The following is a 16,445-nucleotide window of genomic DNA, read 5'->3' as shown; positions in this document are numbered from 1 at the left end:
GAACGCTGCGCGCCCGCTGAGCCAATCGGAAGGCGCGTCCCGGCCCTCCCTCCCGCCCGAGCCTCATTCCTTGGACCTGTCTCCATGGTAACCTCCTCCACCCATCACTGCGACTTGCTTGTTAGCCCGCAAGGTTCTAAGGGAACTTTAAAGTTTCCCTGGCCAGAAGCAGGTCTGGAAGATGACTGGGAGGTCGGGGAGCTACTAGCATCTGGGCGAAGAGGATGCGGATGGGCGGCGGTTAAAGCTCCACCCTAATTAACCAGAGAAAACCTGGTGCCATGGGGCGCCTGGGGGGCTCAGTCGTTAAGCGTCTGCTTAAGCGTCTGCCTTCGGCTCAGGTCATGATCCCAGGATGCTGGGATGGAGCTCCACATCTGGCTTCCGAGAAGCCTGCTCCTCCCTCTCCCACTCCCCCTGCTTGTGTTACTTCTCTTGCTGTGTCTGTCAAATAAAAATATAAAAATCTTTTAAAAAAATAGAAAAGAAAAGAAAAGCTGGTGCCAGAGTTCTAGAGGAAGGAGGGGCATGGAAGATGTGGGTCCAAAGGCAGAACAACCCAAAGTGCATTTTTGAGCCTTACTGTGCATACACATTCACTATGAAAGGTTCTGAGTCCCTCCTAGGAACTGGATTCTGACTTGGAAAAGGGATAACATCCAACAGCATGCTGTTTACACAGACACAGCAAACCCACATAAAACGCTTGAAAATAAAAGGATGGGAATACATTCCAGGTGTCCCTGTTATTTACTGCCGTGTTGGCAAACCACCCAAGACTTAATGGTCTTAAAAAAAAAAAACTACTGTCCCCTGGGCATAAAAATATATGTTTATAAAAAATAAAAAATTAAAAAAAAACAAAAAACAAAAAACTACTGTCTTATGCTCATGGATTTTGCGGGTCAGGAATTTGGAAGGAGAACGGTGGGCATGGCTCTTCCCAGCTCCACTGTGCCCAGGGGGCCCAGCTGAGATGATTTAATGGCAGGGAGGGTCCATTTCCAAGATGGCTCCTCACTCATATGTCTTAATGAGTGAGCTCAGATGGCTTAAGGATGAGCTCAGCTTGGATCTGTTCACAGTGACCTTTTCCACGTGATTCAGGCTGGCTGGACTTCTTACATGGCATCTCTGGGCTCAAGAGCAGATATTCTAGTGAATAAGAAAGAAGCTTCATGGCTGATGACGACATAGTTCTGGAAGTCATATAGCATCACAGCGTCACACGTGATCAAAGAAGTCACAAATCTGTGCAGCATCAAGTAGAGGCAAAAGTAGACTCCATCGCTTGATGGGAGGAGTGTCAGAGGGACTTACTAAATTTGAGCAAAAAGAAGTTGGGCAGCGTGATGGTTTTTGATGTGACACTTTGCATGGCTACAGTGTCCTGCCATTCAGTGAAACACGAATTTAGGTGTTTTCTAGATATTATTAACGTGCACAAACTCAGGGGCATCTGGGTGGCTCAGTGGGTTAAGCCTCTGCCTTTGGCTCAGGTCATGATCTCAGGGTTCTGGGATCAAGCCCCACATCGGGCTCTCTGCTCAGTGGGAGGCTGCTTCCCCCCCTTCTCTCTCTCTCTGCCTAGTTGTGATCTTTGTCTGTCAAATAAATAAATAAAATCTTAAAAAAAAAAGAAAGGACAGATTATTTTATCTCACACTCTCATCTCTTAAGAGGGAAACAAAATACCTATAGGAGTTTCAGGCATCTGAAAGCAGACTGTCCCACTGTCCCCACTGGGCAAGCTGTTCCAACCCATCTACTACATGGAACAGAAGGCTGTCAGCTCTGAGTGGAACATGGGCCGGGAAAAGACTCAGCGGCAGCCACTGGGACCATCTGACCCGCTAGACTTGACAGCATTGGGAGTGGCTGGTCTGGACGCCACCATTCACAGTGAAGAGAAATCAGGCAATAATATCTTTACTATGACGGTGGCAAAATGCTGGTTTTTCCAACTCCAGTGCTGGGGGGTCTGGTAAGCAACATACTTATTTTTCACAGTTCTGGAAGCTGGAATTCCAAGATCAAGGCATCCGCAGATACAGTGCCCATTGAGGAAGAACCTGCTTCCTGGTTCTCAGATGGCTGTTCTGTTTGTGCGTTTCCCCACAGTTACAGGGAGGCAAACAGTGATTACGTATCCTAGAAATCGATCAAATCTTGATGGGTTGATCAAAATCGACATCCAGTGGGGGGTGGACGGCTCGTCTGTGCCTCCAAATATGAAACCCTGAACAGGATATGATTATCTGGTATTTCAGCTGAGAGAGAATAACTTGAATCTATGGGTGAGAAAATGATAGGATTACTGCGGAATGTTCTTTTACATAATGAGGAGTGTGGGGAATTCTAGCAAAATGCCAGTATCAAAAACCACAGAGAAAGGCACAAAAACGTACCAGATTAAAGGAAGGTAAAGGTGGGGCGCCTGGGTGGCTCAGTGGGTTAAAGCCTCTGTCTACTGTTCAGGTCATGATCTCAGGGTCCTGGGATCGAGCCCCGAGTGAGCCCCGAGTTGGGCTCTCTGCTCAGCAGGGAGCCTGCTTCCCCCTCTCTCTCTGCCTGACTCTCTGCCTACTTGTGATCTCTGTCAAATAAATAAATAAAATCTTAAAAAAAAAAAAGGAACGTAAAAGTCACTTTGTAATTACTGGCATTACTGACTACAGACTAGATCCTATAACTGAGAGGCAAAAAGGACTTTCAAGTCATTTGACAAATTACACAAGAGGCAGTAGAACAGATGAAACTAGTGTATGGAGACTAAAGTTAAATAACTTTAAAGTTAAAGTTAAATAAAGTTAAAGTTAACCTCAAATAATTCAAGGGACAACATTGTGAGTGTGTCTGTATCTACATCCTGAAGGAGAAATTAAACAGATACAAATAACAAAGAAACTGGAAAAAAATAGGGGCACCTGAGTGGCTCAGTCAGTTGTGTCCAACTCTTGATCTGGGCTCAGGTCTTGATCTCAGGTCGTGAGTTCAAGCCCTGCATTGGGCTCTGCTTGGTGTGAAGCCTACATTTTTTTTTTTAAAAAAAGGACAAAAATATTACAAATGAATGGATCTGGGTAAAGCTTATATTAGTATTCCTTGTACTATCCTTATTCTTGGAAACTTTACACTGCATAATATCTTGCTAATGCATTCCCAGATACTTAGGGTTTTTTTTTTTTTTTTCTCATTCGCTTTTCATAGGAAAGAATTTCAATCCTTATATCCAAAGATAAAGTTAAAAAATGAAAACAAAAATAGGAACCTAGGAACACATGGATAAAAACTGTTTGGGCAAACACTTGACCTAGAAAATTGGTCAAAGATTTTAAAAAGCATTAAAGATTATTTAAAGGAGCCTGGGTGGCTTCATCGGTGAAGCGTCTGCCTTCAGCTCAGGTCAAGATCCCAGGGTTCTGGGATGGAGCCTCGCATCCGGCTCCCTCCCTCTGCCTCCCACCTCGTTTTCTCTCTTGCTCTCTCCCTCTCTCTCAAGTAAATCAAATCTTTTTTTTAACGGGATTATTTAAATAATGGAGTAAAAAGCTTGTATGGCATTTAATTATTTTTTAAAAAGATTTTATTTATTCGACCGACAGATTTTATTTATTCACAAGTAGGCAGAGAGGCAGGCAGAGAGAGAGAGAGAGAGAGGAGGAAGCAGACTCCCTGCTGAGCAGAGAGCCTGATGGGGGGCTTAATCCCAGGACCCTGGGATCATGACCTGAGCCAAAAGCAGAGGCTTAACCCACTGAGCCACCCAGGGGCCCCTTGCATGGCATTTTAATGAGCCATTTGGTTCATCAGCATAAGACAGAAAAATTATAACCCAAACCTTCCCACCCTCACACAAAGGCTATGAACAGGAAGGTTTTAGGGTAGCCTTACCGGACTCCCATTCCTGTGACCAACGACATAAACGAGGCTGACCCCCCAAAAACCAAAGGCACAGGTAAGACCTTAACGAGGTTAAGCTCAAAGTTACCCCCTGCGTGAACCTAAGCGTCTGCTTATATCGAGACAGTTCCTGGTCAGGTTCCCGCGAGGGGTCCAATATGCTAATAAGGGAAAGGGGGCGGGGAATGCCTCATCCTGATTGGCCGGAAGGGCCTCGTTCTGATTGGTCAGAAGGGTCTCGCCCTGATTGGGTGAGATTGCCAGGCCGCTCAGGCAGTTTATTGGTGAATTTTGGAGCCGGGTCCTGAGTTTTAGGGTTGGCTGGTGCTGGGGGCTTGCCTACAAGCTGCTTCTGTTCTGGAAGGTGCGGCTTAGGTGGAGCAGCTCCCCGGGAGTGCCCCGGGTCCCTGATGTTTGCCGCTTCGGGCTCGTTCTCCTGAATCCTAACTGTCTCATAGGACAGCAGTGTTTCCCCAACAGGAAGTCTAAAGCCCCTCTGCTCTAGTGTGATGTTTGCCGCTTAGGGCTCGTTCCCCCGAATCCTGTCTTATAGGACAGCAGTGTTTCCCCAATAGGAAGTCTAAAGCCCCTCTGCTCTAGTGTTTGTCTTCAGGGATTATGTGCACGCGCGTCAGCGGAGACTTCCTAGGATGTGATTGCATGGAGGTCGGGTAGGAATGGGACGCAGCCTTAGCCCATCTCCCAGGAGCCCCAGGGCCCAAGGCCACCTCCCAGAGGAGAAAGAGAGACCAGGGAAGTGAGGCTACATGGACACCAACCGTCTTCCCTCCTCTGCGGTGGTGTGAGGTCTGCACAGTAAGGAGACTGATTCAGTCCATGCATTTTCTTCCAAGCGGTAGGCTGAGGGCATTGTCCCATTTACAGATGAGGAAAGGGACACTCAGAGAGATAAGGTGACTTAACCAAGGCCTCCTAGTAGGGTAGGGGCAGAGCCCAGCCTTGAACCCTGCAGTACTACCTCCGACCATAGCCCTGTTCTGTTTTTGCTTACTTACACTATACAAACGGGGTGGGCTTGAAATCTTCACACCTGGTCATCATGTCTTCAGTTGGAAGGGGAGGTAAATTACTTGCACTGATTAAAAGAAGGGCCAGAGAGCGCCTCGGTGGTTCAGTTGGTTAAGCAGCTGCTTTCTGCTCAGGTCATAATCCTAGAGTCCTGGACTCAAGTCCCGCATCAGGATCCCTGCTCCGTAGGGAGGATGCTTCACTCTCTGCCCCTCCCCCTCTCATGCTTTCTCTAACTCTTTCTCTCTCTTCAAGTAAATAAATAAAGTCTTTTTTATTTTTAAATAAAGATTTTTCCTTATTTATTTGACAGACAGAGATCACAAGTAGGCAGAGAGGCAGGCAGAGAGAGAGGGGGAAGCAGGCTCCCTGATGTGCAGAGAGCCCGATGCAGGACTCGATTCTAGGACCTTGAGATCATGACCCGAGGCAGAGGCTCAACCCACTGAGCCACCCAGGCGCCCAAATAAATAAAGTCTTTTTAAAAAAATAAACAAAAGAAGGGTCAGAGGAGTTGCCAAAATACTTAGCAAATTTTTAAAAACACAGGGGGCTCTGGAAAATTCCCAACTGTAAAGATGGAAAGTGGAAACATTCCGACCCTGAAAGTGGGTGAACCAGTGAGGCTTCTCCAGCCCTGCTCCTCTCCTAGGACTCCCAGGCTTGGCCTCCTGCCCTCCACTGCAGGAGAGATCCCTTATTTATAGCTTCAGTTTCTCTGCCTCTGTCAATGGAAACTGAGAAACAAAACTGTGTTTTAATATAATGGGTTATCAGCATCAACCTGGGCGCAGTGCAGAGACTTTAACTGGGCTCGATTAGGTGGTAGCATTTGTGCCTCTGCCAAATCCTCACTCATTTTTTTTTTTCCTATTCTGACATCAACACTGCAATGTAGGTGGAATGACCCCCATTTTACACAGGAGGCCCAGAGAGGTTGAGAACTTTCCCATGGCCACACAGCAGCAGTGGCAAGGCCAGCATCCGTGCTGGGGTGTTGGACCCATCATCCCTCTCCAGTTGGGTACAGCAATGGGGAGTGGGGTATGTGTTCCTGGATAATCAGGATCCAGGGCCTAACAGACTCAGCTTGAAACAGGAAAGGGAAAGAATTAAGATATCCTTAGTGCTCACAGCCCCTGTCTGTGCAGTGACCCCAGAAGTCATGGTGTTGAAATTTGTTTTTCTAGGAAAGACTGCATTATGCTGCTTTACAAACACTGAGTTCTAAGGTCAGCTCAAATAGCAACACTCCGTTTCAGAAAATCCCTCCAAGTGCCCACAACTGTGGGAAAGGAAGTGCCTGTGGGAAGTTCAGGGCACCCTGGGGGGGCTCAGCAAGTTCCCCCACTACTTAGGATAGGGCACCCAGGGGTGTGATATTATTAAATATTAAAAAACTATAAATTTTTTCTCTTTCTTCATCTTGTTTTTTGTTTGAGAACAATTATTTGACTTATCCTTTATATAAGCATCTTTGTAGTCCCTTTCTGTCCCCATGTCTCCCCATTTTCCCAAGCAACCACTCATCTTCCATCACTCTTACTTAATTTGCATTTACTAGAATTTTAAAAGTAACTCTATATCGCTTCTTGGCCTTTTTGTTAAGATCAAGTGTAAAAAAGTAGATATAACCGTACAGTATGTACTATTTTCTGTTCAGCCTCTTTCATGCAACATAACATTTTGAGATGTATCTGTTTGTTCCAATGTCAATGATTTGGTCTAGATGGCATTACATGCTACCGTTTGTTCACGCATTCATCTCCTGATGCACGTCTGAGTTCTTCCCAGTTGTGTGTTTGAAATGAAATTGCTATGGACATGCCTGGAAAAGTCACTGTGTGGGCACACACTTTCATTTCTCTTTGTTAATACTTAGGTCTGGAATGCCAGATCATAGACTGAGTATATGTTCAACTCTTTAAGACACTGTCAAACAATTTCCCGAAGGGGTTGTATTATTTTGCATTCTCACCAACAGCATGGGAGATATCCAGCTCCCCCCGCCAAGGGTTCTTAATTCCTGGTTTGTCTTTTCAACATTTTCTTCTTCTTCTTTCTTTATTTATTTTGCAAAATCACAACGAGTAAAGGCTGTTTGCCTTAGTAAAACTAATTAAATGTGGTGATAATTTAAATTTAAAAAATTATGTATTTGAGAGAGAGAGAGACAGACAGACAGAGAGAGCACAGGCAGGGGCAGCAGCATGGGGAGAGGGAGAAGCAGGCTCCCTGGGAGCCCAACGTGGGGCTCCATCTCAGGACCCTAGGGTCATGACCTGAGCTGAAGGCAGACACTTAGCTAACTGAGCCACCCGGGTGCCCCTAAATTTGGTGATAATTTTTTTTAAAAGATTTTATTTATTTATTTGACAGAGAGAGATCACAAGTAGGCAGAGAGGCAGGCAGAGAGAGAGAGAGGAGGAAGCAGGCTCCCTGCTGAGCAGAGAGCCCGATGCGGGACTCGATCCCAGGACCCTGAGATCATGACCTGAGCCGAAGGCAGGGCTTAACCCACTGAGCCACCCAGGCGCCCCAATTTGGTGATAATTTAAAAAGTGAAATAAAGTGGCTCCTGGCTGGCTCAGTCCATAGAGCAAGTGACTCTTGATCTGTGGGTTGTGAGTTCGAGTGCCACATAGAGCTTACTTCCAAAAAAATTGAAATAAAAAGTAGAAATCACCAATAGTCATGCCATTCTAATTATTTTTATGTATTTTCCTTTAGAATTTTTCAGGTGTATGCACAAGCAAAGACACCTTAGTGAGGAGGTAAATAAGCATAACTACCTAAGTAAGCAATGACCTTACTGCTAGACATTTGTGTTGTTTCTATTTGTGTTCTTTTATGTCACACCCAGTTGTAAAAAAAAAAAAAAAATCCTGTGCATCTTTTTTTTTTTCTTTAAAGATTTTACTTATTTATTTGACAGAGAGATCACAAGTAGGCAGAGAGAGAGAGAGGGAAGCAGGCTCCCCGCTGAGCAGAGAGCCTGATTCAGGGCTCGATCCCAGGACCCTAGGATCATGACCTGAGCCGACAGCAGAGGCTTAACCCACTGAGCCACCCAGGCACCCCACATCTTTTTAAATTTTTTAAAGAAATTAACATTTTAGAGAGCAGGAGAGGGAGAAGCAGATTTCCACTGAGAAGGAAGCCATGCAGGATTCCATCCCAGGACCCTGGGATCTTGACCTAAACCAAAGGCATTTGCTTAACCAACTGAGCCACCCAGGTGCCTTCAAGTCAACGTTTACATGTTAAGGAATTTACATGTTAAGGAATTAGAAAAATAACAAACCCAAAGTTAGAAGAAAGAAGGAAATAATAAAGATTAAAGGGGATATCAGTGAAATAGAGACTAGGAAAACAGTAGATAAAATCCACAAAATCAAACGTTTGAAAAGATCAACAAAATGGACAAATTCTACCTCAACAGACCAAAGAAAAAAGAGGGAAGACACAAAGGAGTAAATTCTGAATTGAAAGTGGAAACATTGCTATCAGCTTTACAAAAAGAAAAGGGATTATAAGAGAATAGCGGGAGCGGGGGCGCCTGGGTGGCTCAGTGGGTTAAAGCCTCTGCCTTCCACTCAGGTCAGGATCCCAGAGTCCTGGGATCGTGCCCCCCATGGGGCTCTCTGCTCGGCGGGGAGCCTGCCCCCGTTCTGCCTCTCTGCCTACTTGTGATCTCTGTCAAATAAATAAATACAATCTTAAAAAAAAAAGAGAGAGAGAATAGTGTGAGCAAAGTACACCTGCAAATGAGGTAATTCAGGGGAAATGCAAAATTCGGTTCCAGTGATTCAGCAGATGGCCAGCAGGGGGCACACGCCAACGCTGCAAAACTCCGTGCACTGCGCCTAATGACCACAAGAGGGCGCAAGAACCTGCCTTTTCTGATCCACGTAGGGTCTGCCTGTCCTGTCTGGGCCCGGGCTTGAACCGCCGGTGGCGTGGCGGGGAGGAAAGCGTTGGGTGTCCCCAGCCCCCGCGGCCCAGCAGGGGGCTTTGTCCGCAGCGTCTCCAGGCACCTTTCTCTTAAATAGCGAATGCAGGAGCTTTTATTGTCTGGAGTGTCCGCATGTGTCCTATAATTTACTTCCCACATAATTTTAAGTTCAGCATATACCAAAAGAAAGTGGATTATGAATGGGCCCTCCTGGCTTTAATGGAAGCACACTCATCAATTCATAACTTTCAAAACAGGCTTCTTACCTGATCTCGTTATCACCTGAGATGATGAACATGTTTGACGATGGCTCATGACCCGGTGGTCGTCTTAGATGCTTGGTCAGTTCATTTTGGCTTTCTCTCTGGCCCCATGGAGACAGGTGGTGGGTAGAAATTACATTATTAAGTCCGCTTCCTAATGTAAAAAGAAGTTGGCAACACTTGTCAACTGGTGTTTGGAGTTTGAAACATTACCTTTTATTTTTTTAAATTAAATTTAGTTTTTTAATAAATATTTTATTTATTTGACACAGAGAGAGATCATAAATAGTCAGAGAGAGAGGAAGAAGCAGGCAGAGAGCCCAATGCAGGGCTCAATCCCAGGACCCGGAGATCATGACCTGAGCCAAAGGCAGAGGCTTTAACCCACTGAGCCACCCAGGCACCCGAGAACATTATCTTTTAGATTTCAATACCAACCGTGGCATTGTTTGAGGACTTGACATTTACACCAGGGAGGAAGCTTATGGGTATAGGGTGTAGAGAGAACACCAGGGCAGCCTTCTATCTGTGTAGCTGGAGAGGTCGCTCAAGGATTAATTTAGTGGACATCTTGTGCAGCTATTACATGAGATTGGAACCAAGAGGAGAAAGTTTGAGGGTTTCGGTTTGAGATACATTTCCTTTTAACTTCCTGTAGCGCTTGCAAGTCGAGATAGTACTGCAGGAATGAAATAGGGATGTGAGTTTGTAGACACTGTCCCCGCAGAACTCACAATGGAAGACTCAAGCCACTGAAGAAATAAATGCTCAACATTTCCAAGACCCTGTAAAGTCAGAGGAGAGCACAGGGCTGGGGCAATGTTTGAAGGGTTTGACTGGTCCTTTTGAGGGAAATCTTGCAGAAGACACTGGCAAGAAGTGTTTAGGGTAGCCTTGAGACAGGAACCTGAGATGTCCGAGGACCCCAGGAAATAGAACGATCTCAAAAGGAGATCAGGGAGGGGTGCCTGGGGGGCTTGGTCTGTTAAGCATCCGTTATCCGCTTAGGCTGAGGTCTTGATCCCAGGGTCCTCGGATCGAGCCCTGCCTCAGGCTCCCTGTTCGAGGAGAGCCTGTTTCTCCCTCTCCCTCTGCTGCCCCCAACTGCTTGTTCTCTCTCTCCCTCTCTCTGTCATTTATAAGTAAATGAAACCTTAAAAAAAAAAAAATAAGGAGGAGAAGTGGGGGGCTCCTTCGTGAGCAGCGGATTCAATGCCCTGGGAGTTCCCACATGGTCAGAGAACCCGTGGTTGTGGGAATAAGCTGGAAGGAGGTTATGGAAAGAGGAAGGGATCTCAGATGATGGAGAAGTGAAAACCCAGCATAACCTGGGTCAGTTGTACACCGTGAAGACGCATGTGTTTAGGAATTTGAGCTCCAGAAAAAGGCAGAGAGATCCTAATTCTAGCCACCTCATAATTTAGCCACATAGTTCTGTTACTAAACCTCTCTGAACTGTGTCCACCTCACTTGGAAATGGGCAGCTAATCTCCAAGTAGCCTCACTTTGAGAATTAAATAAGCAAATGCGTATAAAATCTCCATGAACATAGTCTCTATCAATATAATTGTTAGGGCTTTTTTTTTCCCTCCTCTTTGGTGCCCCTCAGCTTCAAAGGGCTGACTTAATTCTGCTTCTTACTGCGGTACACGGTCATCAGTTCACCCGTGTGGTTTCTGTAAGCCTTTTTTTTTTTTTTTTTTAAGGTTTCATTTATTTATTTTTGAGAGATTGAGAGAGAGAGCATGAGCAGGGGGGAGGGGCAGAGGGAGAAGCAGACTCCCCAGGGAGCAGGGACTCAAACTCGGGCTTCTCCCAAAACCCTGAGATCATGACCTGAGCCCAAGGCAGATGCTTAACCATTGAACCCACTGAGCCAGCAAGACGCCCCGGGTTTAGTAATTCTTAATATATTAGGGAGGTACTATAGTTTACAAAGACCTCACATATACAAACGATGAAATGCAGCGTGTTCCTGCCGATGGGCCAGGATTTCACCTGTTACTTTACTAAAGTATCGGGGGTACCAACTTAATGCCCCCCAGAACCCCTTCTTCACCCCGTGTTTTATGAACTTGCTGCCCTTTGGGAACTGTGGGAACACCACAGTGGCACTATGACTTGGGTCCACTGGCTGACTTCCTGTGCTAGGGATCCTAGACCTGGGCTTGCACCGTGGGAGTCCCTAAATCCCGAGACTCTGATGAGTCTTAAAAGGAACCCCACAGCGACTTGGGCAGAAATCTGAATCCTTGGGGGTGGAGCTGGGGGTTAGGACTGAGACACTGACATTGTCTGATGCCTTCAAGGGGGGCAGCCAGGATGACTGGGGTCCACTGATCTCAGAGGGCTGGAGTGACACATGGTGAGGGGGTAGTGGAGGGGGGGATTCCCGAGCATCTCTAAAGACATTAGACAGGTCACCTGGGTGGCTCAGTGGGTTAATGCCACTGCTTTCGGCTCAGGTCATGATCCCAGGGAACTGGGATCTAGCCCCTCATTGGGCTCTCTGCTCAGTGGGGAGCCTGCCCCCCCCCCCGCCTACTTGCGATCTCTCTGTGTCAAATAAATAAATAAAATCTTAAAAAGGGGGGGGCACCTGTGTGGCTCAGCGGGTTGAAGCCTCTGCCTTCCGCTTAGGTCCCCATCCCAGGCTTTTAGGATAGAGCCCCACATGGGGCTCTCTGTTCTGCGGGGAGCCTGCTTCCTCCTCTCTCTCTGCCTGCCTCTCTGCCTACTTGTGATCTCTGTCTGTCAAATAAATAAATAAATATTTTAAAAAAAAAAAAAAAAGGAAAGACATTAGAGAACCAGCGTTCATACACCAAACCAGGAACAGTTCAATCTGAGAAATTTGAGAATGGTCTCTTGGTCCGTAGGCATCTAAAATGCGAGGTGTGTCAGGGTCTCCTAGAATTTGGGGTCAAGGAGGGAATTGAATAATACCTCTGACAACAGAGAACCTGAAAGCAGGAAATTATTTTCATTTTCTTTTCTGTAAAATGGGGATATTAATGTGTCCTTTATGAGCAGCAGTAGCCAAAGCCTTCTGAATTGTGACCCTAAGGAGGGCAGTGTTCCCTCAGATGAGGCTTTGGGGGTTCCTGGTTGGCGTGTCTGGGAGCTATGGGCAAGATCCTGGCTCGGCTTTGCCCACTTAGTGCTCAAACTGGCCCTGAGATCGAGAAAGGCAGGCGTGGGCTGAGTTTCTGACCGTGAGTCCCCAGGTGAGGAGAGGGACTTTCTCTTTCTCCTACAATGACATCTCTGCTGGGGACCACGAGCACGCTGCTCTTGGCCTTCTGAGTGGCCCCTGGAGGTGCTCAAGCATTTGAGGTCCAGTCGGTTCCCCCAGGACTCTGGGCTATGTACTGGGTCATACATTGATCAAAACCTAGTCTCCTTTCCAAAATGACTCTGCCTTGTTCCAAGCTCTATGAAGGCTGTCTTGAACTCAGAGTGTTGCCTTTTCGCCCCCAAGACCAAGTTTGGAGAGGGAAAGCTTCCTTAAGTAACTGTGATGGTGGGTGTAATTGACTAAGGGCGTGGTGCTCCCCGGGGACAGGAGAGGGAAGAGAGTGTCCCAGTCTAATGGGGAAGGCGATCTTTCAGAAGTGTCCATCAACCCAGCGTCAGGTGCTAGCGTGAGTCCTCTGTAGGGAAAGAGCATGAGGGGAGCACAAGGGAGGGCAGCGGTGAGACCTCAGGGTGGGACCCTGGCGTGAATTCGTGTTCAGAGACTAGACTATTAACACAGGACGGATGCTGTAATCACTGTAATCACAGTGACCCCACAGGTCATGGGAACTGTCCCTCCCTCTCTCCCCTTTAGCTCCCTCTATGAGAAGGAGAACTCAAAAACAATAGGTATTTTAAGGAAGGATAAGAAGCAAAGACACAGATGCCTGGGTGGCTCAGTGGGTTAAGCCTCTGCCTTTGGCCCAGGTCATGATCTCAGGGTCCTGGGATCGAGCCCCTCACTGCACTCTCTGCTCAGCAGGGAGCCTGCTTCCCCCTCTCTCTGCCTGTCTCTCTGCCTACTTGTGATCTCTGTCTGTCAAATAAATAAATAAAAATCTTAAAAAACAAAAACCAAAAAAAGCAAAGTCATTTGCGATTTCATCTCACACTTGTACTGGCTTAGAATGCCCTCCAAAGCAAACGGTGGGCTCCATTTGTTTCCAGTCAAATCTTTGGAGATAAAAAGCAGTTGGCTCAGGTTCTGTCCAGAGAACATCTCTCCAGCTAGGGAAGCAGCTCCTGTGGCCCCAGCTGGCTGGAGCTAAGGAAAGCACCTTCACTGGGAGAGAAAATGGGGGGGGGGCGACAAAATGTATCAAATGCAGTGTGCAAGGCTCTGCCATCTTTAATGCTTCCTTTCCTTTTCTCTTCATTTCTTTTTAAAGGTTTTATTAATTCATTTGACAGGAGAGACTGAGCACAAGCAAGGGGAGCAACAGAGGGAGAGGGAGAAGCAGGGAGCTCAATGCTGGGCTCGATCCTATGACCCTGAGACCACAACCAGAGCCAAAGGCAGATACTTAACCAATTGAGCCACCCAGGCACCCCACAAATAGACCTTTTAAAATCTGGTTTATAAATAAACAAAAAGAAAACATTTTAAATTCACATAAGAAACTTGAAGGACGTTATTAAAATTTTAAAACTAATAAAAAGTTTGCCCAGAACCAATTCTCAGGCTGTCTTACATACACAATGGATTCTTTGAATGTCGGACTCTTGAAAGGTGGAAAAATGGAAGGGATCTCCAAGAGTTTGTTTGGGATCACATCAAAATGTTAATTATAGGAGTTTTAAGTGCATAGAAAAGGTGTTTTCTGTCCTAGCGGTGGAGGTAAGATCCATTTCAGAAGTTCAAATTGAAACTCACACTGAAATGTGGGATCGCTAGCGGTTAGTACCTGGGTTCACGGTTGTTCTATGGTTCACAACAACAAGGGAACCACATGGGAAAGGGGGAGAAAAACATCACTGCTTCTAAACTCTGGAAATGGGGTTGAGAGCTATGCCCCCATGCGGTCCTCCAGCTAATCAGTCTGAGAAAGGCTTTGTACACCAGTGACTCGAGAGCAGGACCAAGCTGACTCACTGAGTCTAATTTCAGATGAGGAAGACGTAAAATCAAGTTTCCTTTGCTTTCGATTTTGTTTTGTTTTAAATTCTGCAGAGCCAGGAAAAGAATCACTCCCGGCAGAACAAAAACATGCCACTGAAAATGATCAAAGGGTTCAGATTCCCCACCCCCCACCCCCCGCCGGAAAATAATAGGAGGCATTCTGCAAGATATGGTCTCTTTGAAGTGTGGAAAGCTTTATGGAGCAAGTAGCTGAATTTAAAAGAGAGGAGAATACAACAGGAACTCAAAATGACAGTGATGGCATAATGACGCCCTCTACTTAAAGAATTTTATTTACTTATTTGAGAGAGAGAATGAGCACGAGGGCACAGGCAGGGCGAACAGCAGAGGGAGAAGCTGACTCCCCTGCGCAGCAGAGAGCCTGACGCAGGGCTCGATTCCAGGACTCTGGTATCATGACCTTAGCCAAAGGCAGATGTTTAATCCACTGAGCCACCCAGGCACCCTACAATGCCCTCTATTTAAAGAGCAGGACTGAAGTTGTAGAAAATGGAATCCCAGTTGATGGGCAAAGATATCCCTAAATGCAGGGAAAATAGGAAAACACAAGGAACAATTGGAGAGATTATAGATGCAGAATACAGAGAAGCCCATTTATCCATCCACTTGGTGGTAATTACCACCATATGGAAGGGTAAAAAAAAGAACGGAAAAGCAAGACTCAAAAAATACACCAGAAAACTTTTCTAAAATGGGCGAATGAAAAACATTCTTTTTAAAACTATAGGTTTCAAAACAATTTACGTTTTATTTTCTGTACCTGTTTTCTATTGTGCGGTTGGTCTTTTTAAAAAAAATTGCTCAAAAAAAAAATTGCTCTTCTGGTGCTGAGTTTTATGACGGGGGAGGGGCGGGGGGTGGTTGCGGAGGGCGAGAGGTAGGGGGGAGGTGGGCAGGGTATCTTGTCGGGGGAGTCCAGTCCCCCCAGGTGCTGCCCACATCAGCGCCGCGGACTGGGAAAAGGTCACCGCCGGGCCCCCAAAGCTCAGATCTCTGGTTTCTTTGCTGCAAGAGAGTTAGCAGCAGAAACTCCCTTGGCGTCTATGCAGGGACGAAATTACAAGACACCTAACCCCTCCATTTCCTTGCGTGGGAGAGAAAACGGGTGGTCGTGACCCCGACGTGACTTGAACACGCAACCTTCTGATCTGGAGTCAGACGCGCTACCATTGCGCCACGAGGTCACCGGGCAAAAGTGACTTTTGATCTTTTAAGACTCTTCCAGCCTACACCTCCCCTCCCCCCTCCGTCGCGTCCCTACGTAGCTCCTGCGCTTTGCGAGGGAGCCGCAGGGCGGACGGAGCCGAGGCGCGGGCGCAGGGCTGCACCCCGTGAAGGCAGGGAGCCCCCTGCCGCCACCTGCCCGTGCGGCCGCTCGGCCCCCGAGGGGGACAGTCGGGCTCCAGGCCGGGCGCGACGGCCCCCGGGGCCCCCCGGAGCCTCCGGGGCTGCTGTCTCCGGGGGCCACCAGCACTGGGGACCCGGCGGGGACCCGGCCCCCTGGACTCCGGCGGCCGGGAGGAAGCTGTCAGCACCGGGAAGTGAGGGTTGGGAGGACGCTCGACCCCACCGAGGGTTAAAGGGGGAAACAAAAACCCAACCCAAGTGACTTTGGAACTTAGCCTAAAAATGGAATGGTCATAAGCCCCTCCCCCCGCCCTGCTCCCACGCCCAGGTATAAAACTAAAAACTCATTTTTGAAAATGTGGATGTTATAGAAGAGTGTAATACAACTGGAAATCAGTGATTTCTTGGATTGCATTTTTATGTATTTCCGCATTTGCTTCTACCCAGGTAGTCACAAGTGTCGTGCTAGAGCTTGGGGACTGTGAGGAACAGCACGGGTTCAGAAAACCGCACAAAACAAACGTATTGCTTGATGAGTCATCACCGAGGGAACACCCTGGTCCCCGCCCCCGGGTCGAGAAACAGAACTTGAACTCGGGACTCTGAGATCAAGCCCTGAGCTGAGATCAAGAGTGGCTCGCTCAGCGCTCAGCGGACCGAGCCTCCCAGACGCCCCCAACTGCTTTCCTTCATAGTTTTATCACTCAAGCGTGTGCCCCTAAACCCTATGGTTCCCTTTTGTAAAACTCACTTTTCACGTGCTGGTGGTTCCCTCTCCCTCCCTTTCTCC

General features: G+C 47.2%; 1 non-coding gene across 1 annotated transcript; it reads right to left on the bottom strand.

Moving 5' to 3' along the window:
- Positions 1–15,420: 15,420 nt before the first annotated feature.
- TRNAW-CCA lies at positions 15,421–15,492 on the bottom strand. The gene has a single exon. It is a non-coding gene; the product is annotated as a tRNA-Trp (tRNA).
- Between the last annotated feature and the right edge of the window lie 953 nt (positions 15,493–16,445).

Source organism: Mustela erminea, chromosome 18 (assembly GCF_009829155.1).
Source record: "Mustela erminea isolate mMusErm1 chromosome 18, mMusErm1.Pri, whole genome shotgun sequence".
Classification (NCBI taxonomy): domain Eukaryota; kingdom Metazoa; phylum Chordata; class Mammalia; order Carnivora; family Mustelidae; genus Mustela; species Mustela erminea.
This window is presented reverse-complemented; position numbering and strand designations above follow the sequence as displayed.